Raw genomic sequence first — 25,424 nt, 5'->3', positions numbered from 1 at the left:
CGGCGGCCGTCCGTTCCAGCCTCTCTTCCCCTCTTGGTGTCCCTCAGGATTCCTCATCTAAGCAGCTGCGTTCCTATCAGCCGTAATTTAGTTTGTAAGGAAAGTAAAGGTGAGAAAAATAAAAAAGAGGAGGCGATGAATTATAAGGAAGTTTGAAATCATAAAGGAGGGGGGCGGGGAGAGAAGGAGGCGTTCATGCGTTCACTCCTTCACAGCTTGTTCTCTCTTCAATGCCAGTCATCAATCATCTGTAGATTAATGATGGACACACATGGAGGAAGGGAGGGATGGAGTGAGGGAGGGGGGGTATTGCGGCTGCGAGGCGTGTTCAGACGTGTGTGTGAATGTGTGTGTGAGGAGACAGAGGGGTTCTTAATGAAAGCAGTTTGATGCGTGGACTGGTTGGAGCTGAAGGGTAGCATGCCCAAGCATGTCCAGTGTGGATCTGGAGAATTTTTTTGGGGTCCAGTAAGGATGGAGTTTTGGAGATATTACTGTCAATGTGTATTCAATAGTTTCTGTCTGGTCAGGTGCTTCCCAGACTCAAATCTTCATCTAATTTAGTTTCCATCTCACTTTGCATCTCACACATTGATCAAAGATGTAACAACTTTTTTTTTTTTTTTTTTATATGCAGTGTTAGGAAGAACTTCAGGTCAGGAGTTGGTAGAGACTTTCCTAATGTATTCCAATGGAACTATTAAGGCATGTTCACACCAGAACGATAACTATGAATATAATTATAATGATAGCTATATTAGCATCCACACCAATGCACAATATCATTCTGTTTATTACAAACAGAGTTGTAGTTTTATCATCTGCCTCTTTAAAGGGATACAGTAGTTTACCCCTGTGCAAATTTCAAAAATGACAATTATGTCATTATCACTTACCCTCATGTCGTTCCAAAACCGTTTAGACTTTCATTTACCTTCGGAACACAAATGAAGATCTTTTTGGTGAAATCTGAGAGCTTTCTGTACTCTCCATTGAAAGCTACTTAACTACCACTTTGATGCTTCAAAAAGTTAATAAAGAGATTGTAAAACTAATCAGTATGAATTGTAGCCTGGGAAAACCCAGACCACTCTCAGTTGTAACTGAGTAAGGGTCTGGCAAAGCTCCATAGACAATTCATTTCCACAGGGGCGTCACCAACGGACGTCGCTCAAATGGCTCTGGGCGCAATTGGATAGATCTATAACCAATCAGAGCGACGGAGAAACATCTGAGACGCAAAACCCCGCCCTCGAACGGTTCTCGTCCAATCCTAGCTCAGCAACTGTAAGGAGAAGGACCTCCGTCAAACATTGCGATTTCAGCAAGGTAGTGAAACGATGCGTCTATGGCAGTGAGGTCTGCACGGGCTTAAAACTTAAGCCCGAACCCGGCCCGTACCCTAAATAATTTAACCTGACCCGAACACTACGGTTATATATTTTAAGCCCGACCCGAGGTCCGTTTCTCAACTTTTTTTTTCATTTTTTTTTTTTTTCATATGCTGTATTTTATGATTGCTTGCAACTATAATTAAAAAAAATAGGCTACATGTAGCCTACTAACACCGTTTCACTACGGCACTGCGGCCCCCTCACCAGTCAGAAAACAAGAGAGAAAAAGAGAAAAAGCACGGACTTACTAATTACGAAACTTTGATGTGGTTGAACAGGAACACAGTTACAAATTCCTCTGGAACTCAAGCATTAAACTTCAAAACAAAGTTCGCGCAGTTGCACGACTATTTACACAAATATATCCTTCTCAGTCGGCTACGAGACGAGTTATGAATGAAGAGAACAGAGAGTTGATGGTTTCAGCGCGTCCTCTGATTGCGGTGTTGTGACTGAAATAGCGCGCGCGGGAGCACATGCGCAAAACAGTTTTGTAAAATGATATATGATCAAATAAAAATGACTGATAAATAATTTTACAAAACTGTTTTGTGCATGTGCTCCCGTGCGCTATTCGGTCTATACTTTCTGTCGTGCACTGGAGGATATGTCGCTTCATTACTCCAAAAACAATCACTTAATGACGGGCGTAGTAAACAATAACTAAGGGGCATGGCTTTTGCGAACGGTCAATTCTCTGTTTGTGTTTTTCAGGAAGATGTAGCAATGGCTTCTGACGACTTTGCCGTTTTTGTAAATGACAATTTTAAATCGCTTGAAACAGACGCGATAGCTGATTCGAACGAGTGATTTTCCACGGCGGCATCCATCTCTGTAATGTACAAAATCTGCGTCACCGTCTCTGCTCTGTCGTCATCGTGTAAAGCCCGCCCCAACGTTTCTGATTGGTGCCGCGATTTCGACGGATTGGAAATGGGTTTCAATGGGCTCTTTGCCAGACCCACTTGCAGAGCAAATCTAAATTTGCCGGAAGTGGTCTGGGTTTTCCCAGGCTATATGAATTGAGCAATTTAGTCAAAATTTTCTGAAGAGACTTGGTCACTTTATATGATGAACAGATTCAATTTAGGCTTTTATTCATATTTGAACACTGATCAGATATTAACAGAAGCTCAACGGAATCTGCTTGACGTGCAAGAAGCAGCTCCTTATGTGTAAGCTCAATTGTGCTGCTTAACACGAGAATGAACCTCATTGGTTCTCGCACGTCAAGCAGCCATGCTTGAGCTTCCGTTTACCACAAATTATGTGTGAGCTGATGAATGTTTTTATATGAATAAAAGCCTAAATTCAATATGTTCATCATATAAAGCTATTGTGTCTCTTCGGAAATTTTGACTAAACTGCTCAATTCATAAGGATTAGTTTTACGATCTCCTTATGAAACATTTGAAGCATCAAAGTGGTAGTTGCGTATAGCTGTCTATGGAGAGTATACAGAAAGCTTTCAGATTTTATCAAAAAGATCCTCATTTGTGTTCAGAAGATGAACAAAAGTAGCCAAAATATTTATTAAACAAGTGGGAAGATGTCTATAATTTGTGTATAGGTGGTTTTCCGATTCTGTGGAGCTTTATTGCATGTGAGCCTCTGCATGGTCAACTGCCGTCAAATTTTAGAAAAACACACCAAATAAAAATAAAAACAACTTCCATATGAAGTTCCCTGTTCTCCTTTAAAATTTTGTGAATTTTCCTCATTTAGGGTGATGATAATGCCTAGAAAATGTCAACACTGTTTGAATGCAGTCAATGCACATACAAAATTTCTGATAAGATTATGATGTTTGTGGGTAAATTTGGCCTGCATACTTTCATGGTTAAAGGCAGCTGCACACTTAAAATAAAAAAAACATTTTCATATATTTTGTTATGTCAATTTCTAGACTACCTTCTGAGGGTATTACATTTATGCATTTGGCAGGTGCTTTTATCCAAAGAAACTCACTGCATTGAAGGTAAACAAGCGCCATTCTCTACTGTTTGTGCTTCAGGAAAGTTTTTCCACGCAACATTATTATTATTTTTTTTTTAATGAGAATCTGTTATAATAGTTAAAATAATATAATATCATATTCACAGTTTCTGATTCTTTTATTTTGAAGTACAATTAACTTATTAAGTTAACTACAATTGTGATTGTCATATTGTGGCGAGAGGGGCGTGGTAAAGAAGAGTCTGCAACGGTAGAGCGAGTGCGGAGATGAGCCTTGAGAAGTAGGTCACCAAGCGCTCATGGACTTCAGACTGGAACAGGAGGGTCATTTCCGTCCGTTGGTCCAGGCACAGGAGGGACACCGGCGGGTTATTCTGAGCTTGCTTAGCCTGAAGGACGCCCCAGACGCAGTCCCCACCATCTTACACGGCGCTGGTAGACACAGACCTACGACTTCAAGGAAAAGTGATCAACCTGGAGGTGCTGGAGCAGTTCATCGTACGGCTGCAGTGCTGGACGGCTGAGTGGGTCCAGTGCCACCACCCGATGTAGCTGACACTGGCCATCCTGCTGGCCCCTAGCCCCTTCCTAATGTCTCTCTCTCTAGCCCTGTGGTCCAGACCTGGGGCACGAAGTGGTGGAGGGCGTCGGAGCCGCCGCATCATTTCCACTTCTCCCCTCTCTCTGTCAGTCTCTTGGCCATCTTTCTGCCACCGGGACAGTAGGAAGGCCTGGGCTGGTCTGCTGGAGATCCGAGTGCCCCGGTCATTCCCAGAACAGGTGTCCAGTCATTGAGATGGAAACTTTGATCCGGTCCCCGACTCGCTGGGGGCTGCCCTTGATCAAGCTTGGCAGGACCAAATACCTCTGAGTATTAAGGTGGGTACATATCAGGCTTTGGTGGATTCAGGCTATAACCAAACATCCATTCATCAAAGCATGATGCAACAAGGGGCATTGGGTATGAGCCGCAAGGTTAAGGGGCGGTGTGTGCATGGGGATGTGGTGGATTATCCTTTAGCTACCTGCCACCACCCCTGGGAACGTTTCGATATGGGACAAGAACACATCTGCAAAATCGGTTTGCAACTTGGCTACATCGGTGATCTCCCTCATGTACCAGCGCGAGCGGATCGACTGGGATAGCCGCTCGGAGATCATCCTCTACTGGAACGGCCGTCACTATCTCAACCGGTGTCACCTCATTTCTAGCGTTTTAGGCGGTTGAGGTGATAAAGTTGACATGCACCTCCCCTGTCTGTTCGCCGTACCTCATAATCCTAATGTACCCAAAACAGACGGCTCAATCCAATTCTGTATAGATTACAAGAAGGTGAATGCTGTTTATTCAACGCCTCGAGTTGACGAGCTGCTTGTTCGGTTAGGTTCGCCTCACTTTTATTTGACACTGGATTTGAAAAAAGGTTATTGACTGATCCCGTGATCACCAATATCCAAAGAAAATTCACAATGCAGTTTGGATTACCCCAATTTATTACTCTTCCATTCGGGTTATTTGGGGCTCCCGCTACCTTCCAGTTTCAGTTTGGACAAAATCCTCTGGCCACATTCCAAGTATTAATATTAAAGGTGTACTGTTTTTCCCATATTCATTTGTTGTTGTTTATATCGTGATTTTTAGTTAATTTTATTGAATCCAATTTAGTTTGACAACCAAATAACAATCATACCCATTTTTAAAGTAATACAAGATTTAAAAGTTTAGTGAAAAAGTTAAAAATTAAAATGGTCATTAACTCATCCTTTTATCATCATGTTTTTCCAAACATTAGGAAAAACTGTGGAACGTTTCTTCTGTGGAAAAAAAAGAAGCTTTTCGACCCTTAAAAGGGATACAAAGCACAATAAGTTATCATAAAAGTTCACATGAGTGATTCACAACAGTATTTTCTAAGTATTCTAAAGCCATATGGTAGCTTTATCTGAGGAACAGACATACTGTAAATGTATGTCGACATGAGGGAAAGTAAATGAGTCAACTGTTTCTTTAACAATTACAGTTGTATTATATAACTGATACAAATAATATAAAGCATTTCACATATAACCTCATTATCAGTCTGACAATCATGAGTAACTTTGGCTAGCAGTGTTGAAGGAATATCATGGACTGGAAAGTTTATCATCAACTTGCTCCGCTGACCAGATGGGCGAGATAGAAACGATTGCATTTCACATCTATCAGAAAGTGCTCAGCTTTCAGAGTGCCGTTAGCAATCTAGACATCAATAAGTGCAGTGGATTGATCAGGGGTTGTGGACTGGGGGTTGAAGCGTGCGGGAGGATTCAAACATCTTCAGAAGGAGTACTTAATTGATGATCAAACGCGGCAGGTGTAAATAGCTGTTGCATGCGCGCTTCAGAGCGAGCGTGAGTGTTTGCGTGCGCGTGTGAACAGCGGTGAGGGCTATCAAAGCACAGAGAGGAACTTAAGAGGCCTCATTCAGGGCAAAGCCTTTCAAAATGACCCTGGGGTCAAAACTGGACAACTGTACACACATCCTGCAAAACAGACATGAAAGGCTGAAATCACACACACAGACCCCTCTCACCTCCCCACTCACCCTTATTCAATAAACATGCACACAAAACACATTTGCACATGTTCAAATATACCAATTGGTGGACCCAGATGAGACAAAATTGCCCTTCCACAAACACATTTTGTGGTTTGTTTAAATGTGCACATCACAATAAAAGAAAATAGCGGCCGAATTAAATGCATTTGATGTGCTAGACCAATTTTACATATGTTTTGTACTTCAGTTTCACATCCAAATGTGTATTTTTCTGTTAAACCATTAAATACAGTGTCCGGAATTGTGCACGCAAACAAAGCATAATTTGACACATTTTTTAACCAAAACTGACAATATCACAAATATTAACCACGAACAAGAATCAACCTAGAACTTCAACTTCAACTCAGTTTATCAATTTTGCAGTCAGTCACTGCAGTTTTTTGTATCCCTTTATCTTTGTTGTCTTTTTTGTGTTTTAATTATGCTGTCTCTCTGAAACAAACTCTTAAATCAACACGAAATCAATTGACATTTTTTTTTTAAAGATATAAAAGATATACAATATTTCTATTGTAGTATTTATAAAAAAAATATTTATCTGTGCACATCTTTTTTTATTCATAAGCCTCGTAATCTTTAATCAAAATAAGTTCCCCTCCCTCGTGTTTACTGGCGCGAGGGCAGGACAGCCTGTCACCGATTCACCGATAGGAATGATCCAATCAATTCCCGATGGACAAAATAAAATCCCGCCCCACATTTTTTATTTTTCAAGAAGCCATTTCACTCAGATATAGCCTACTTTATAATAGAGGGGGGGGAAACACAATATCAACTTCCGCTTTATGTCGACTGTATATAGCTGAGAACATTATTATTGATGCTGGTTACTGGAATCTTAGTAGGCCTATACACTCACCTGAGATGTAGTACACTTGTTCACTAATCTGCTTACAGATATTTCACAGATGGTTAAATCTGCTATGGTGTTGTAACATAACTGAATCAGATCATGCTAATTCAGTGCGAGGTCAACGAGACCTTCTTTTTTGCCCTTCAAATGAGGTGCTGTGAAGTATTGTCTGGCATGCATTAGTTTGCTTCTGCTGTTATGCATACTATATTAATGCTATCAGTCAGGTTTTTATCTTTTTATAGTTTATTGTTTGTAGTTACTTGTTATTGTATGTTAGTTTATTTGTATAGTATGTATTAACTGGGATTAGTTAACGTATACAAATCCATTGTGCTTTTTACTTGTATTATGTGTTCAGGGGTGGGTTACATGACCAAGTCAATCTGTGCCTGCAGTTTGGCATACAAAACTTTGCTATCTAAAACATGTAAAAAAAAAAAAAAAAAAGTAGTCTTGTGTAAATATGTGTCAGCCTTTCTGACCTTAAATTAATTTTGAGACTATGGAACAGCAACTTTTAAAATTATACAATTTCCCTCGTGCATATATAAAAATGTTAACCTAAAAACTTTATTGACAGTTTATCTATATCTATCCATGTCTATTTAGTTATATCAGACATTGGATGACATGACAACTTGCATTTATATATTTTCTGTAACATATAGTGCGTTAAATAATCAACGAGACTCGTGTAAGCTATTTTTCAAAACTCGTCAGATTTTATGGTTTATTTTAGGAAGAAGATATATTTGAAGATATATTTAACATAATGTGGACTGTGTGTGTGTGACATCCTTTTGGGGATGTGGCTATTGATAAAAAGTGTATTAAAAAAGTAAATTAAGTTTAGAGAGTTTACTGTTATGGTTAGGGTGTAAGTTACAGTTAGGTTTTATTATTTATATATTTGCTGTATTTAAAAAATACTCTATGGAATATCAGTAAAAGTGTGTTGGTATGTGCGTTATTTTCCCATTTTTTTAACTATAAGAAAACCACTGATTTGGTTCTGTGAGCTTATTAGAGAGAATCCAGTTAAAAGTAAACAGTGTAAAGTAGATAGACTGCTGTGATATTTAATGCATGGGCACTTCTATATTTTCCTTTTTATCGACCTGTATCTCTGTCACTAATTTAGTGGAGTTTTGTCATTACATGTAAATAACAATTATAACTCCGAATTTGCATTTGTTGTCACTTAGCATCATTATCATTATCTGAGTGCTATGGCAGAGTACCCCCTGTTATTTAATATGCCATACAGGTTGTGGCAAAGACTCTGAAATGAGAGCATCAGTGACATGGTATATCAGGAGCTCGCATCCCGAGAGCTACATAAACCTCTCGCCTAATCCTGCCTGGGCACTGCCTGTACCTCCACGCGCTCCACACAAAAAGCTCCTGCATGCCGCAATATTTAGGGAGCCAGGCATTCCCTGCTTATCTTCAAACCAGAGCCCTCAATGTTCTGTCCTCTAATGCCTGATGCTTCCCTCCTACAGCTGATCAAAGTACTATTTTCTAAATTTCAAGCTTTTTAACTTCAACGGTCTTAAGAGGGATGAGGCAGATCAAACTAAGACGATGAGAGAGGGAAAAAAGAGAGAATGAGAGAGAGAAGGGGAGAGGGAGAATATCTTTGTAGTCTCTTCCCTTTGTTTTTCCTCTCTTACTTTTATACTGGGCCGCTAGATAGGTCAGCTCTATTACCAATCCGCCAGCCCACAAATATTTAAAACAAATTGAATCGCACACCCAATACCCATCACAATTACGGGAGGCACAATAACTAAATTAGCAATTCAACACAATAATTGGAAATGCGGCTTGCTCGGTCCCGGCAGCCTCCCTGGAGGGCCCTGCTGATCTACGGAGGCACGTCAGTGCCGCTAATTCCACAGCTAATTACAGACGCACAGCAGAATGAAGTTGTTTGTCTCCAAATACCATTTTCAGTGTTGAGAAGAACAGAGGCCATGCTGAGATAGACTAAAAAAAAAAAGTGTGTGTGGTCACGGTGTCTTTTGTGCAATTTCTTGTTTGTTATTGTAGTTTAAAAGAAATTCAATAATGGTAATGATGGTTTGAAAATGGACATTTAGATCTATCTCTTTCATTTTTTTTTATATCAGACATGTTACAAAGTGCAGTAATTATTTAAATTAAATGTAAGGTAAAATATTTGTAGTAATAATAGTAATATGCTGTACTTTATTAGTTTACTTTAATAATAATTTATTATTATTTACTTATTTATGTTTGTAAAAGTAAAGAAGCAAATTATTATGTGTGTAAACATTTAAAGTACTCATTTAAATTGTAATACTGCTCAAAATTTTGGGGTCAGGAAGATTTATTTTTAAGAAATGCTTTTATTCAGCTAGGTGAATGATCAAAAGTGACAGTAAAGATGTTAATAATATTTAAAAAATATATATATTTCTATTACAAAATGCTGTTCTTTTGAACGTTATATTCATCAAAGCATGTATAAAATATTAAAAAATATAACATATTAAGCAACACAACTGTTTTTAACATTGATAATAGTAAGAAATGTTTCTTGAGAGGCAAATCAGCACAATGATTTCTGAAGGATCATGTGACACTGAAGACTGAAGTAATGATGCTGAAAATTCAGTTTTGCATCACAGGAATAAAAATATTGACATATTAAAATATGAAACAGTTTCAAAATGTTACTGCTTTTACTGTATTTTTTGTTTTTAAATCAAATAAATACAGCCTTGGTGAGTATAAGAGCCTTCTCATAAAAAACATGAAATAATCTCACTGACCCCAAAACTAAAATAAAGTAAACAAATAGAAAATATTTGAGAATGCCTCACTTAAACCAAGCGTGATCTTGATATATAATTCTCTTATAATCTGACATTTTAGGGAGACATCACATTATATGTCTTTACAGTCACTGGCTGCCGGTCCCTCTCAATTTGTGGGCAAATTGGCCAAGAAGTCCCATCATAGCTCCTGCTCATCAGAGACCTTATTAAAGAGTTTTGCAGTCAGCTTTAAATCGCCAACATCAGATCAGTGCACTCTGATTGAACAAACATTAATATCATATTGGCTTGTCACTACGTAATCCGCAGCTTATAGGCCTATACTTTTATATATCATGGCAACAGAGGCATACATGGCCTCAAAAAAGTATTTAGACACGTCGATAATTTTTGAAATTGCTCTAGATCCAAAATATCAAACCAAGTTTGAATTTGTAAAGAAATAATGCTTTTCCCAAAACTAACTTTAACTTTTTTTTTCTTTTTCTTTTTTGTGACAATTTTTTGCTTGAAAGTGTTTGTATATGTGTATCTACAAAGTGATTAATAAGAAAATTACTGACTGCTGCTAAACATCAGACTCTTATTTTCATATCAGAACTTTAACATGGATTAAGTTGTATGTATGTGCATTTGCGTGCATGTTTGCTGATAGGACCTGGGAGAGAAAAAAACGATCCCTCCTTAATCTGTAATCTGATTGCCCTGGGAGAGATAGGCTGCAGGAGTGCATGAACAAACATGAGGAATCAAATCTGTCTGTGCATGGATTGAATCGTTAATTAAAATCAGACCCGAGATGACAGGAAAAGCACCCTGATTTTTGGAGTGGGGTTCTGCCATGAACACTGGTGCAGTTGTGAACTAGAGAGAGAGAGAGAGAGAGACTGGGCTTTTTGGCAGCTGCCCTTCCCAGCTCAACCCTTCAGAATGGGGGACAGCAGATTGAATATTTTAATAGGATGGATGAGAGCACATCAGTGGTAGAGAGAGGATTCAATCATGTGCCTCCGCCATGCAGGGTATCATTTCAGTTTCATATGTTTCCCTCGACTTGACAGTACTTGAAAAACAATGGCAGTGACCCAGTTGCAGGATTCTAATTAGTATTAGATATGCAACAGTTGAGATTAGAATGCAGGCTTCCTTTATGGCGGACGGGCTCTCTGATTACCCAAGCTGCACAAGTGTCAGGCCATGATAAAAGCGGGGAAATAGGGATTCAGATAGGGCATCGTCAGGACCCGGCAGCACATCATTTCACAGGGAGTCATGTTTATTTCTAAATACTTCTACTCTTCCTGCCATACAGAAAGTTATTTTAATCAGCATGCAGGGGTGGATTTTGTGGTTTCTAAAAGGGATAGATCAGCCAAAATTTTGAATTCTGTCATCGTTTAATCGCCCTCATTTTGTTCCAAACCTGTATGACTGTCTCTCTTCTGTAGAACACAAAATAAGTTATTTTAATATCTTCTTTTTCAAAAACATGCCAAATGTAACATTTACTCTCAACATTTACTGAAATTGTGACAGAATGTTCAAGAATTGTGTTGAATTGGCTGATTTAAAATAAAAATGGATTGAGCATGAAGCATTTTTGGAGTAGCAGTACATTAAGATGTGTGATAAAGGGAAGATATCTAACATGCATACATACGGTACATATAAGAATACACTAGAATATTAAGGTGTAAATCATAGCATTACTTTTTTGTCTACGATCTGATTGTTGTCTCTTACACAGAAACAGTGTTCTGTGTAATTGTGTCAGTATTTAAGACAAGATACTGAAAACTGTAAAGAACATCTTGATTTCACTTTCCTCATGTCTATGACTATTCATAATATCAGTAGCTTAATTTATGGCAGAACATGCACGCTGGCCTATTGTTAAAGCTAATCTCAACTATAGTGACTGCAGAAAAATCATTAAATGAGTACTTCACCACTGGCAATATGGGCTTTTAATACAACTTGACTGCCTATACAGTAGAAAGGCGAAAAAAATTGAAGTTGGTGCTGCTACCTGACTATAGCCTGGGAAAACCCTGATGAACTTCTGGCAAATTTGAGATTTGCTCTGCAAGTCCGTCTGGCCAAGAGCATTCAAGCCCATTTCCAATTTTACCAAATCGAGGCACCAATCACAAACGTTAAGGGGGGCTTTACACGATGACAATCGCTCTGATTGGTTTTGCACCCAAAGGCATTTGAGCAACGTCCGTTGGTGACGCCCCTTTGGAAATGGGCTGTGAATGAACCTTCCCCATGACTCACTCTCAGTTACAACTGAGAAGGGTCTGGTGTCAACCAGGCTAACCTGATTAGAAAACAGAGAAAAAAAAGCTGTTGTCTTCCCTTTTGCCAAATAGGAATAGGAAAACTTCAACACCCAAATGCACTGGGCAAGTTGCTGTCCAAGGACACTCCCACCCAGACTGCTATCGATATGCTTACAGTCAAATACCGCCTTTCCTTAGTAGGAAATACTTCTTAGCTAAATTTTAGCCATTATGTCGACTTGTATTGTTCCCGAGTGCAAGAATTCAAAGACTAAACGTTTAGCGGGAGTGAGTTAGTGTTCATTTAATGCTGTTTAAATGAGTAGGGTATCCCTGCAATCCCGGAGGCTGCAGTTTCAGGACCGCATTTTTAGGACCCTGATTTTTTTGTATGTATTAGCATTTACACTATTTTATTCTATTCAGTTCTGTATTTGTATTATTCTTTTTCAGGAAGAAATAACCTACCCCTCTACATACCTGTTGGTAACCCCAAATATTTAACCTAATTTGTTTATAATAAATGAGCAACTTGATTCTGTTTTTAAATGACAATTTTTTTAAGAAAGAAAGACTATTTTACTGGGAAAGGTCCCATGACATGGGCTTTTATTATTTTATTATTATCTATTATTTATTTTATTATTTTATAGTGTGGTAATTGGTAAATTAACCAAACTAGTGTGTTTATAAGTACATTCATAGATTAAAATGATTTGAAAACAAATACCAGTTTACAACATCCAGCAGCAAAATGAACTGTTTTTGCACTGCTATATACTAAACTGCTGACACTGAAAGCCCTGTTCTTACTTTAAAAATAAGGTTGAAAGATAATAAAATCTTCAGTCAGTTTTACTCTTAACAAATCATTTGAAGCCTTGATTCATAGTGGACATGTACACTCTGAATGTAAAAAAAGGTCCATATTCATGTTATGACACAGTTTGGCTGTCTCGAGACTGTGGGTTCACGCTGACACATCCTCGTCCTGGACCCTCCACCAAATCCCATTAACTCTCTCTCTCTCTTTGCTCAGTATTAGTCACAAGTCAAAGATCAGCAGCCTGGCCATTCTCTCTAATTAACCCAGCATACACACACTCGCTCGTACACACACCCACAGCAGGTAGCAGCAAAGTGCTGGGATGTTGGGTCAGTTGAAAGTCCACAGAGCATTTAATTAAAACTTTCTGAGCATTCTGCCTAATGGCCGCAACTGCACGGATTCCAGAGGCGGCTTCATTTGGCCGTCTGAGCCCGGGTCAGTGGTTCATGTTGTGGCAATGCTTTAATCCACTGGACCTCCAGTCGTCTCAGTGGGCTTGACATCCCTCACCTGCAGTTTTCCCATGGAAATTTTAAACTAAATGGCCACCATATTAGTTATTTATATGGCATAGTTGTGTAGAGGTAACCACCTGTCCTTATGAATGTCACACTAAAATGAGACTGCTTGCACTTACAGTATCTACACATTTAGTCATGTATGTGAACAAAGTCAGACTGAAACTTTCTTTGTGATGTGTATTGTATGTCTAATTAAAAGTGCTTGGCATGTTAAGTGCAGTTGAAAAAAAATACTCTGTTATTAGAACACTAGATGGCAGTGTTACACACATGTGCTGTCACAGCTCCACCATTACTGTCATATTGTAAGATGCATATATTACACACACACACACACACACACACACACACACACACACACACACACACACACACAATAAATATATATATATATATATATATATATTATTTGTATGTTTTAATAATTTATGATTATTTATGCATTTATATTATAATGTTATATAATTATAATAATATATAGATTTTTTTGGTAACAGTATTTTGCATGTTTGTGTCACGGTAGACGCATTCTCTGTTCCTTCTAGTCTTGTGTTTATGTTGTGGTGCGAGCGCATGTGGGTTGTGGGCGTGAATGTATGACATCACTTGATCTGCTCCAGCTGATCATCATTCCCTCATCACCAGCTGCAAGCAATCCACCACATTATATATACTCACCACTGTTGTATCATCTTTGTCAGATCGTTGTTGATGTCGTTCGTGTTTGGTGTTCCTGGTGTTCGAGTCGTCCTGCCCTGTTCCTGTCTTCGTGTTCACCTTGGAGTTCGTTGTCTTCACCGTCACCTGCACTTCACGTCATCACGGACCACTGACCATCGAAGTCCCTGTGTCACCATCTTCATCTGCTTGCACTGTCCCCGTCTGTCCTCGTTTACTAACTGTTCATTAAAGACCCTTGAGTACTCGCTATTGCTTCCGCTTCTGTTCTATCATGACAGAACGATCTGACCCGCAAATGGAAGCAGCGAGTGTTTCGTCGGGGACCCTGGAGGAATTTATCCATCACACCGTTCGCCGGATGGATAATCAACAGAGGGAGATCGGCGACACGGGTCGTGCAGTGCAAGCCTTGGTGACGCAGGTGTCCGAGCTCACCCAGCAGATCCAACGCTTACAAGTTCCCGCTGCGCCGCCCACACCAGCCGTTCCCCCACCACCTCCAGCGGACCCTCATCGAGCGGAGCCCCGCCTCCCGGTCCCGGAGGCTTATTCTGGTGAGCCATCTTTCTGCCGTGCGTTTTTGAACCGCTGCTCAATGCACTTTGCACTACAACCACACACGTTCAGTACCGAGCAGTCCAAGGTGGCGTTTGTGCTGACGCTTTTGACCGGGAAGGCGGCGCTCTGGGGAACGGCAGTGTGGGAGCACCAGGACCCATGCTGTGCCTCGTTCCAGACCCTCGCCGCCGAGATGAGAACCGTCTTCGACCGGGCCGTGTCGGGAAGAGAGGCGGCCAGGGTTTTGGCCGAGCTTCGCCAGGGGGAGAAGACGGTATCGGATTACTCCATCGAATTCCGGACCTTGGCGGCGGAGTGCGGATGGAACGAGGAGGCGCAGTGGGACTTGTTCCTGCATGGGTTGGCTGACCGCGTCCAGAGGGAGATCTACGCCCTGGATCTGCCCAAGACCCTCACTGGCCTCATCGACCTGGCGCTGCGGGTGGACGCTCGGCTGTCTCGGGTAGAGCGTCGAGTTCTGTCCACCCATCCCTTCGGAGTAGTCAACGAGCCCAGATCCAGTGGCAGGGACGCGGTCAGCCCCACCTACGATCCCGAACCCATGCAGGTGGGTCGAGCTCGGCTTTCCCGGGAGGAGAAGGAGAGGCGGAGGTCCCAGGGCCTTTGCTTGTATTGTGGAGGGACTGGACATTTTGCGTACAATTGTCCAGTAAAAGGCCCAGCCCGATAGTAAACTCGAGGCTACTATCGGGTGGGATCTCCGCTAAGACCTCATCCACGACGACATCTACCTCCACGCTCCTTCCGGTAAGACTTAGATGGTCAGTCCACCAGCACGACTGTCACGCACTTTTGGATTCGGGAGCGGAGGGTAATTTTATGGATCACGGCTTTGCACTGAAACTTCTAATTCCCCTCAGACCCCTCACACACAAGATTGCCGTTCACGCCCTTAATGGACAAGACCTTCCCACCATTTCCCACTCCACCGAAGACATCACCCTGATCACTGCTGGCAACCACTCAGAGACCATTTCATTTTATATCATGGATTCCCCCCTTGCACCCGTCGTCCTCGGACATCCCTGGCTCCTCAGACATAACCCCCGCGTGGACTGGCAGCATAAAGCCGTGCTGGAGTGGAGCAAGGAGTGTCATAAGTCCTGTCTTGTGTCTGCTTGTTCGTCTGTACCTGTTTCTGTGTTTCAGGAGGAAACAGGGGATCTGTCTAACGTGCCCGCGGAGTACCTGGACCTGAAGGAAGTGTTCAGTAAGTCTCGAGCTGCTTCTCTCCCTCCGCATCGTCCCTATGACTGTGCTATAGATTTACTGCCAGGTAAGTCTCCGCCTAAGGGCAAGTTATATTCGCTTTCGGTTCCTGAAAGAGAGGCTATGGAGAAATATATTTCTGATTCTCTAGCAACCAAGTTCATCCGCCCTTCCTCTTCTCCAGCGGGGGCGGGGTTCTTTTTTGTGGGGAAGAAGGATGGTTCTCTGCGACCTTGCATTGATTACCGAGGGCTGAACAACATCACGGTAAAGAATACTTATCCTTTGCCGCTGATGTCTTCCGCCTTCGAGAGGTTGCAGGGAGCATCCATCTTCACAAAATTGGATTTGCGTAACGCTTATCATTTGGTCCGCATCAGGGAGGGGGATGAGTGGAAAACTGCCTTTAACACCCCCAGGGGGCACTTTGAATATTTGGTTATGCCTTTTGGGCTGTCCAACTCCCCCGCAGTTTTCCAGGCACTGGTCAATGACGTGCTGCGAGATATGATCGACCAGTTCATATATGTCTACCTGGACGACATATTGATATTTTCATCTTCTCTCCAGGAACATGTGCAGCACGTTCGACGAGTGCTTCTGAGGTTGCTAGAGAATGGGCTTTTTGTCAAGGCGGAGAAATGCGATTTTCATGCACAGTCTGTCCCTTTTTTAGGATACATCGTCTCGTCTGAAGGGATGCGGATGGACCCTGAGAAGATCAAGGCTGTGGTAGATTGGCCAACCCCGGATTCCCGCAAGGCCCTGCAGAGGTTCCTGGGGTTTGCCAATTTCTACCGGCGTTTTATTCGCAACTTCAGCCAACTAGTCGCACCTCTGACTGCCTTGACCTCCCCCAGAACGACGTTCAGGTGGTCTGACACAGCCGAGGCTGTGTTTAACAAACTCAAGGGCCGCTTCGTTTCAGCCCCCATCCTCGTAGCCCCTGATTCCTCACGTCAGTTCGTGGTGGAGGTCGACGCGTCAGAGGTGGGAGTAGGAGCAGTGCTGTCCCAACGTTCCTCTTCAGACGACAAGATGCACCCTTGCGCGTTTTTTTCTCATCGGTTATCTCCGGCTGAGCGTAACTACGACATTGGTAACAGAGAGTTGTTGGCAGTTAAGTTAGCGTTGGAAGAATGGCGCCACTGGTTAGAAGGGTCGGGGGTACCTTTTATCGTTTGGACTGACCACAAGAATTTAGAATACATCAGAACTGCTAAAAGGTTGAACTCCAGGCAGGCTCGGTGGGCTCTTTTTTTCGGTCGTTTCAATTTTTCCTTGTCCTACCGTCCGGGTTCTAAAAACATTAAGCCCGACGCCCTATCTCGCATCTTTGATTTTTCCGAGCGCCCGGTTACTCCCGAGTGTATTTTGCCCGAGACGCTATTCGTTTCAACACTCACATGGGAGGTCGAATCGAGGGTCGTTAAGGCTCTAGAAGGGGTAACGCCTCCGCCCGGCTGTCCACCGAATCGATTATTTGTGCCAGAGGGATTACGGTCTGACGTCATCCAGTGGGGTCATAGTTCCAACGTGGCTTGCCATCCAGGGGTTAATCGTACTAGTTTTTTAGTCAAGCAACGATTCTGGTGGCCCCGCATGGCTCGCGACATCCATGATTTTGTTTTGGCTTGCTCGGTTTGCGCCACTGGTAAGACTTCCAATCGACCTCCAGATGGGTTACTCCAGCCGCTGCCGGTTCCTTCGAGACCCTGGTCCCACATCGCTCTAGATTTTGTTACCGCCCTCCCACCCTCCCAAGGGAACACGGTCGTTTTGACTGTGGTGGACCGGTTTTCGAAGGCAGCCCATTTCATTCCCTTACCCAAATTACCCTCAGCTAAGGAGACGGCGGTTGCGGTCATAGATCACGTCTTTCGGCTTCATGGCCTCCCGACGGACGTGGTTTCTGACAGGGGACCCCAGTTTGTGTCCAAATTTTGGCAAGAGTTTTGTAGACTTCTGGGGGCGACGGTTAGTCTTTCGTCTGGGTTTCACCCCCAGAGCAATGGTCAGACCGAGAGAGCCAACCAAGATTTGGAAAGGGTGTTGCGATGTTTGGTATCTAAGAATCCTTCCTCTTGGAGCCAACAACTCTCTATGGTGGAGTACGCACACAACACGTTACCAGTGTCGGCCACGGGCCTGTCTCCGTTTGAGTGTAGTGTAGGTTACCAGCCACCTATTTTTCCCAGTCTGGAATCCGAGGTTGCGGTCCCCTCTGCTCACGCCTTCGTCCAGAGGTGTCACCGCACATGGACTAGAGCCCGTGAGACTCTACTCCAGGTGGGGGCGCGCACCAAGGCTAGGGCCGATCGCCACCGGTCTAAGCCTCCGATATACGTCGTGGGTCAAAAAGTGTGGCTTTCTACTAAGAACATTCCTTTGCGCTCCGTCTCGAATAAGCTTGCACCCAAATTCATTGGCCCGTTTCCTGTCACTAAGATCATTAGTCCAGTGGCAGTCCGCCTCAAATTACCTCCCGCGTACAGGAGGGTTCACTCCGCCTTTCATGTGTCTAAAATCAAACCCGTGTTTCATTCTCACATTAATCCGCCTGTCCCGGTTCCTCCCCCACCGCGACTCATAGATGGGGAGACCACTTATTCGGTTAATCGTATTCTGGACTCTAGGCGGAGGGGACGCGGATTTCAGTATTTGGTGGACTGGGAAGGTTACGGTCCGGAGGAGAGAAGTTGGGTTCCTGCTCGAGACATAATGGATCATTCCCTTATCGATGACTTCAATCGGCAGGTAAAGGAGTCTGAGAACGCCAGGAGGCGTTCTTAGGAGGAGGGGTACTGTCACGGTAGACGCATTCTCTGTTCCTTCTAGTCTTGTGTTTATGTTGTGGTGCGAGCGCATGTGGGTTGTGGGCGTGAATGTATGACATCACTTGATCTGCTCCAGCTGATCATCATTCCCTCATCACCAGCTGCAAGCAATCCACCACATTATATATACTCACCACTGTTGTATCATCTTTGTCAGATCGTTGTTGATGTCGTTCGTGTTTGGTGTTCCTGGTGTTCGAGTCGTCCTGCCCTGTTCCTGTCTTCGTGTTCACCTTGGAGTTCGTTGTCTTCACCGTCACCTGCACTTCACGTCATCACGGACCACTGACCATCGAAGTCCCTGTGTCACCATCTTCATCTGCTTGCACTGTCCCCGTCTGTCCTCGTTTACTAACTGTTCATTAAAGACCCTTGAGTACTCGCTATTGCTTCCGCTTCTGTTCTATCATGACAGTTTGTGTATTTGTTAAGTTATTGATGCATTTGGAAGGACAATCTAAAACATTCAAACAAATACTTTTTCTATATAGGCCTACTTGCATTAATTAGCTGACAGTGTCGTTAATGTCCTTCATAAGAGATTATTATTGATGACATTTGTGTTTCTTCTTTTCTTTGTTTGTTTTGTTGGTAGACCAAGCATTATTATCCAGCTTTTTACTTATGTTTAGAAAACGGCTTCTTGGAAATGATTGCATTATAAAAGAGCACACAAATCACCTCCTTATCTTTTAATTTGGAATTATTGATTTTTGTCCATACAAATGAATACACTGACAATAAGAAACACTGAAAATATTTAGCTGTTGCCATCGCCTGAATCTTTTGATGCATTGTAAACCCTAGTCCTTTTGTGGGCATGCGAGTATCCTATACCGCATGGCCATGGGGTTCTCAAAAAATAAAAGAACCTGTAAATGGTTTGTGTTAATAGATATAACATTCATTCTACGTGTTAGAGTTTATTTCAGCCGCTCTCATTAACACCAGCGTGCCTTAAAGGCTCTTTTCACACTCATTTGTTTTTATGAGTGAGTTTCACTAAACTCCTGCTGTGACGTTGTTATAGGAAACGAAACAGTCACTGGAATTTCATAATTTAAGTCATTAATGTCAGACAAATGGACAGAGAGAGAAAGGAGGAGAGAGACAAATTAGAGAATGCTGTTCTTAAACACTTCTTTTATTGAAATAACACGAACTAATACAATTACTTTTATTGTCTATCTATTTATTAATTTATTTATTTGGTAGTGTTAAAGTGATGTAGCTGCACTGCTCAGGTTTTGTGGCCCACATGTTTAGGTTTGAATCAAATACATAGATGTTTGAACTACAATAGCATGCTAACACCCAAGACCTTCGTATTCTTCTAGGTGCCTTTGCTTTCCTCTCCCTTGCATGTCTCCCTTGATCTCTGTCTCTTTCTCTCCATCCCTCCGTCTTTGTTTTTTGCTCTGTTGTCTCTGGCTCACAGTGTGCACAGTAGAGGTCAGATGAAGGGCTTTCAGGCCTATTCAGCTTTCTCAGGCCTGAGGTTTAAATAACACCCAGAGCCCAGTGACCCTGCACAGACTGCAGCTCAGCTGCCGATGGCTACAGCTCTCTGTAATTCTCCAATACAAGTACAAACCCACCTCTTCAGCCCTCTTTCACTGCCACTTTTCACATCTATAGTACTGTAGGTTCTCGTCTCTTTTTTCCATCTTTACACACATGCACGAAAACAATGCCTTTTCCCCTTATCCCATGTCTTGAGGTAAAGTGTGCTATTTTCCCCCCTACACAATCAAACTCACTTTTTTGCTTAGCGGCGATAAAACTTTGGTAAGAAAAAATTCCATATATTTTCCTATAGAACTCTTTTGACGTTTGTCCAGTAAGCAGCCCCTAAAAACCACCTAAACCGCCTATCAATGCCATAGAAACCACCTTAGAAACTGCATAGCAACACACTGGCAACCACCCACAGCATCCTAGCAACATGATGGTGAGTTACTCTGTTGGAGGAAAAAACAACAACACTTAAACCATCCTAAGCTTGTTTGCTTAGCCTAGACATGTCTCTGCACAGCTAATTTAGCTGGGGGACTGGCCACAAATCCCTCTAAACCAACCAACAGACCAGACTAGGAGACCAAATAAACCTTAAGGTTCAACAAAGTTTTGTTCCTTGTTATATGACATACTCTATAGTTACTGTTAGCTAAACTGATTCACAAGATGAGAAGATACAGTAGATATAAGAAATATACCTTAAAGTTATGTTTTTTTTAAATTAATGTCATAATACTCTTTATAAAATATAAAGAGTATTATGGAATTTTATCTCACTCCAGCCTGATGATCCGACGGTAGCTGTTCGCATCTAAGTTGCTTGTGGTCCCGGCCAACCCAAAACTACACCACAACTTCTCCATTCAGCTAGGTTTGACATCCATAGGTCCATCCATCAAGGTCATCCAGGAACCTTGGAGTTGTGATGGATGATCAATTGAACTTCACGGACCACATTGCTAGAACTGTCCCTTGCAGATTTGCCTTATACAACATTAGGAGGATCAGGTCCTTCCTATCAGAGCTTGCTACACAACTCCTCGTCCAAGCGCTTGTTCTATCCAGACTGGACTATTGTAATGCTCTCCTGGCTGGTTTTCCAGCTTGCACTGTCAAACCTCTGCAACTGATCCAGAATGCTACAGCTAGAGTTGTCTTTAACAAGCCGAAGAGAGCACGTCTCTCCTCTCCTCACAAAACTGCACTGGTTGCCAGTTGCCGCTCACATCAAATTCAAGTCGCTGACGTTTGCCTTCAGAACAACCACAGGCTCTTCTCCCTTTTACCTAAACTCATTACTTCAGACTTACGTGCCATCCAGAAACTTGTGCTCTGCAAGTGGACGTTGTCTTGTGGTGCCATCTCAAAGAGGCACAAAATCTCTTTCTCTGACCTTTTTCTGGTTTGTTCCCTGCTGGTGGAATGATAATAATAACTAATTTGTTACATATAGCGCTTTTCTGGGTACTCAAAGCGCCTTTACATGGAAGGGGGAATCTCCTCAACCACCACCAATGTGCAGCATCCACCTGGATGATGCGACGGCAGCCATATTGCGCCAGAATGCCCACCACACACCAGCTTACTGGTGGAGAGGAGACAGAGATGAAGCCAATCAGTATATGGGGATGATTAGGAGGCCATAATGGACAGAGGCCAAGGGGCAAATTTGGCCAGGATTTGACACCCCTACTCTTTCCAAAGAACATCCTGGGATTATTTTAATGACCATAGAGAGTCAGGAAAGTCTCATCCGAAGGACGGTGCTCTTTGACAGTATAGTGTGCCCGTCACTATACTGGAGCGTTAGGACCCACACAGACCACAGGGTGAGCGCCTCCTGCTGGCCTCACTAACACCTCTTCCAGTAGCAACCTGGTTCTCTCAGGAGGTGTCCCATCTAGGTACTAACCAGGCTCAACCCTGCTTAGCTTCAGTGGGCAACCAGTCTTGGGCTGCAGGGTGATATGGCTGCTGGGCTCAAATGATCTGCCCAACTCAACCAGAGTGGCTGAGTCCGTGTCCATTTTCAAGAAACAGATGAAGACACATACTTTTCGGCAACACTTGATCCATTAATTCTAACACTTTATCTTCTATTCTATATCTATTATCTTAAAAAAAAAAAAAATCCACGTACTACGGTATCGATTAAACTGGGAAGGGTCATACATCACATATCCATAAAAGTAGAACTTGGATTATTCATGCACATTGAGAAGGCTGTAAAATCATGGAAACAGAGGCTGTATGTGAAATGAAATGAGGCATTTATATAGCGCTTTACTGTACTGCACACCTTTACAATCATATCAGGGGGTCTCTCCTCACCCATCACCTGTGTGCAGCATCCACTTGTAGGATGTGCCACAGAACAACTGGCCACAGAGTGCCAGTGCGCTCACAACACACCAGCTATTATTGGTGAAGAGAGAAAGTGATAGAGCATGTAAAAGCCTGAAGATTTATATTAGGAGGCTATAATTGATAAAGGCCAATGGGGGGAATTTCGCCAGGAAACCGGGGTTACACCCCTAGGGTTGCATATATGTCTTTCATATGTGAACATTTGAAAGACATACAGTATATGATACGTGACATGAAAAAGCTCACGGCGCCCAGTGTTTTTCCTCCTTAATACAGAGTGTGCTATGGTCAGCTACTTCAAAGCAGAAGAGACCTACCAACACACACACACACAGACACACACACACACACACACACACACACACACACACACACACACACACACACACACACACACACACACACACACACAGGAGAGCTGCCCTGAGGAGACAGGAGTCAGGCTGTCAGGACCAGCCAGCATGCGTCTAATCCTCAATCCCTGTTTGAAATGCAGGGCCAGGGTCAAGGATTACAATAAACTCTGATTATCAAATAATTCATGCATTCTTATTCCAACAGAGTGCCCCATACCGCCACCCCTGAATACAGAGCTGGAGGAAGGAGACGGGGAGGGCCACATCAAAGAGGAGAGAGAAAGAGTGAAGGAAGAAGAGAGACAAACGGATAGACTCAGGGCTTCTTTCCCACTGACATGTTCCTTCGGGCCACAGCACTGGCATCCTCACATCCCCAATCTCTTCCTGTATCTTGTCCTCAGATCCCAGAGCAACCAGAGGCACACACAACACGGAGAGTGCTATCTGTCAAATATCTGACACGTTCAAAAAAGAGGAGCTATGATAGAGGTATTTCATGCATGAGCATCTATGTGTGTGTGTGCGTGTTTGTGTATGCATGCGGCAACCAGGTGGAACATCACCTCCTCGCCGTGCAATCCCACCGGCTCCTCTGGGTGTCCTCGTCCCCTGTCCCCTGGCTGGACATTAGCATTCATAGAGCCAGTAGGCCGTGTCATTCTCCATGCCGCCTCCCATTGAGATGTGCTGAGAGGTTCCAGCTGCTACCCCGCAGGTCATCCGCTCCGGCTCTTACTCAGACAGTTCAATGACCGCTGCAATATTTACGCAATAGATCACAATTATTACTGTAGTGTATTGATCGTATGCAGATGAGGCTAACCTTGTGCATGGATCAGTGAGGGAGGTTAGCGAGCGCTTCGCACCCTCCCTGCATGCTGAACGCGGGTTATCGCCTTCCAGTTTAGCTCTTCAAACTCATTGACTCTGAAATCTCACATTTGTTCACGTAAACAGTGATTAAGATCTTTTAGGTCAGGGCGCATTGTTTCTGCTTAATATTTATATTGCTCAGTATCTCTTAGATCATAATAGAGTGAGATTGTTATCAGTGCATGCTTCTGTTGCTCTTTGTGTGTGTGTGTGTGTGTGTGTGTGTGTGTGTGTGTGTGTGTGTGTGTGTGTGTGTGTGTGTGTGTGTGTGTGTGTGTGTGTGTGTGTGTGTGTGTGTGTAAACTTTGCCTTTAACAACTTCTGCATCAGAGGTGGCAGTACCATGTTACAGTGATTGTAATAATAGTAGATTGATGAATAAAAATACTGAATAATTATGTTGGGTTGCAGCCACAGAAATTATTTTCATGACAGACATTAATATCCTGTAACTTTTCACGCATATGCATTCTAAAATATTCTGAATAAAATATTACTATTTAGTTTGAAACATACAGCACGACTATGATGTCTGATTCTTCAGCAAATGACTCTTATGAGCCAGTTCTTTTTAGTGAATCGAATAAAGTGAAAATTGATTCTTGAGCTATAATGATTCATTTAAGCCGTTAATCAACTGTATAGGCCTACAGGACAACCAGTAAATCCAGACTCTGAAGCTAAAGACTTAAATAAACCTTCTTTTTTTGTGTGTGTAACAAAAAAAATTCAGAAGCATGCCATGCAACCTGTGAAGTCTAATTATCAAGCTAAAGACTTAAACCAGTTTTTTTTTTATTACTGAATCAAAAGCATGCCATGTGACCAGTAAAGTTCAATTCCCCGGCCAAAGTCTCTCATGAGCCAGTTCTTTTTAGAGAATCACAAACACTTTTGAATCAGTTTGAGCAGTTTCTTGAGTCATCTGATTCACTTACTGAACTGAAAGTCGAGTTATTTTGATCAAAGATGACGAGGGCACATGAATAAAAAAATTATAAAAAAAGATGTACACATAATAAATACAAATAGGCCTGCAATACTGCAATATTCTATAAAAAATAAGAATTGTCCATTTTGATTTCACGGTGACTTACACATAATACACATAATGTATCTTTACTTTTTATCTTTATAAACATAAACTATATTACTTTTTAAATGTTTGGTTGTTTTACCTTTTTTTATATCAAATGGCATTACTGTGAATCTTATCCCCAAAAATACGATGCTAGTCCTTTTTTTTTTACTACTTCTTCTTCTTTCTTCCCACTACACTGTAAAAAATTCACCCGTATATTTACAGTAAAATACTGGCAGCTGTGGTTCCAGCCCTTTACCGCAATTTTACGGTTTCAACTATGCTGTAATTTCACAGTAAAGTACTGGCAGCTTTGGTTCCAGCCCTTTACCGTAATTTTACGGTTTCAACAATGCTGTAATTTCACAGTAAAGTACTGGCAGCTGTGGTTCCAGCCATTTACCGTAATTCTACAGTTTTTAATTTTACGGCTGAGCTGTAATTTCACAAAGTACTGGCAGCTGTGGTTCAAGCTATAATTCTACAGTATAAAAAAGTTAGAATATAAATACTGTTTTCTATTTACTCTATTGTCCGATATCTATTAACATCCCTATATAAATAGCATAATGTATACAGACATTCCAAACAGACTTTTTACTCAATGGAAAAAATAACGAAAAAATAGATTATGGTACAGTATTTGCCATTTATTTAAAACAGGTCACA

At 42.1% G+C, this 25,424-nt stretch overlaps 1 long non-coding RNA gene across 1 annotated transcript in view; it reads left to right on the top strand.

Moving 5' to 3' along the window:
- The window catches only part of LOC306997911, a 110,884-nt gene that overhangs the window by 60,960 nt on the left and 24,500 nt on the right, over positions 1 to 25,424 (top strand). The window contains exon 3 of the long non-coding RNA XR_013797472.1: positions 23,004 to 23,290. This is a non-coding gene — a long non-coding RNA (uncharacterized lncRNA). The remainder of the gene's footprint in view (positions 1 to 23,003; positions 23,291 to 25,424) is intronic.

Source organism: Phoxinus phoxinus (assembly GCF_949152265.1).
Source record: "Phoxinus phoxinus genome assembly, chromosome: 4".
Taxonomy (NCBI): Eukaryota; Metazoa; Chordata; class Actinopteri; order Cypriniformes; family Leuciscidae; genus Phoxinus; species Phoxinus phoxinus.
The sequence above is the reverse complement of the archived record's forward strand: the minus strand, read 5'-3'. Positions and strand labels throughout refer to the sequence as shown.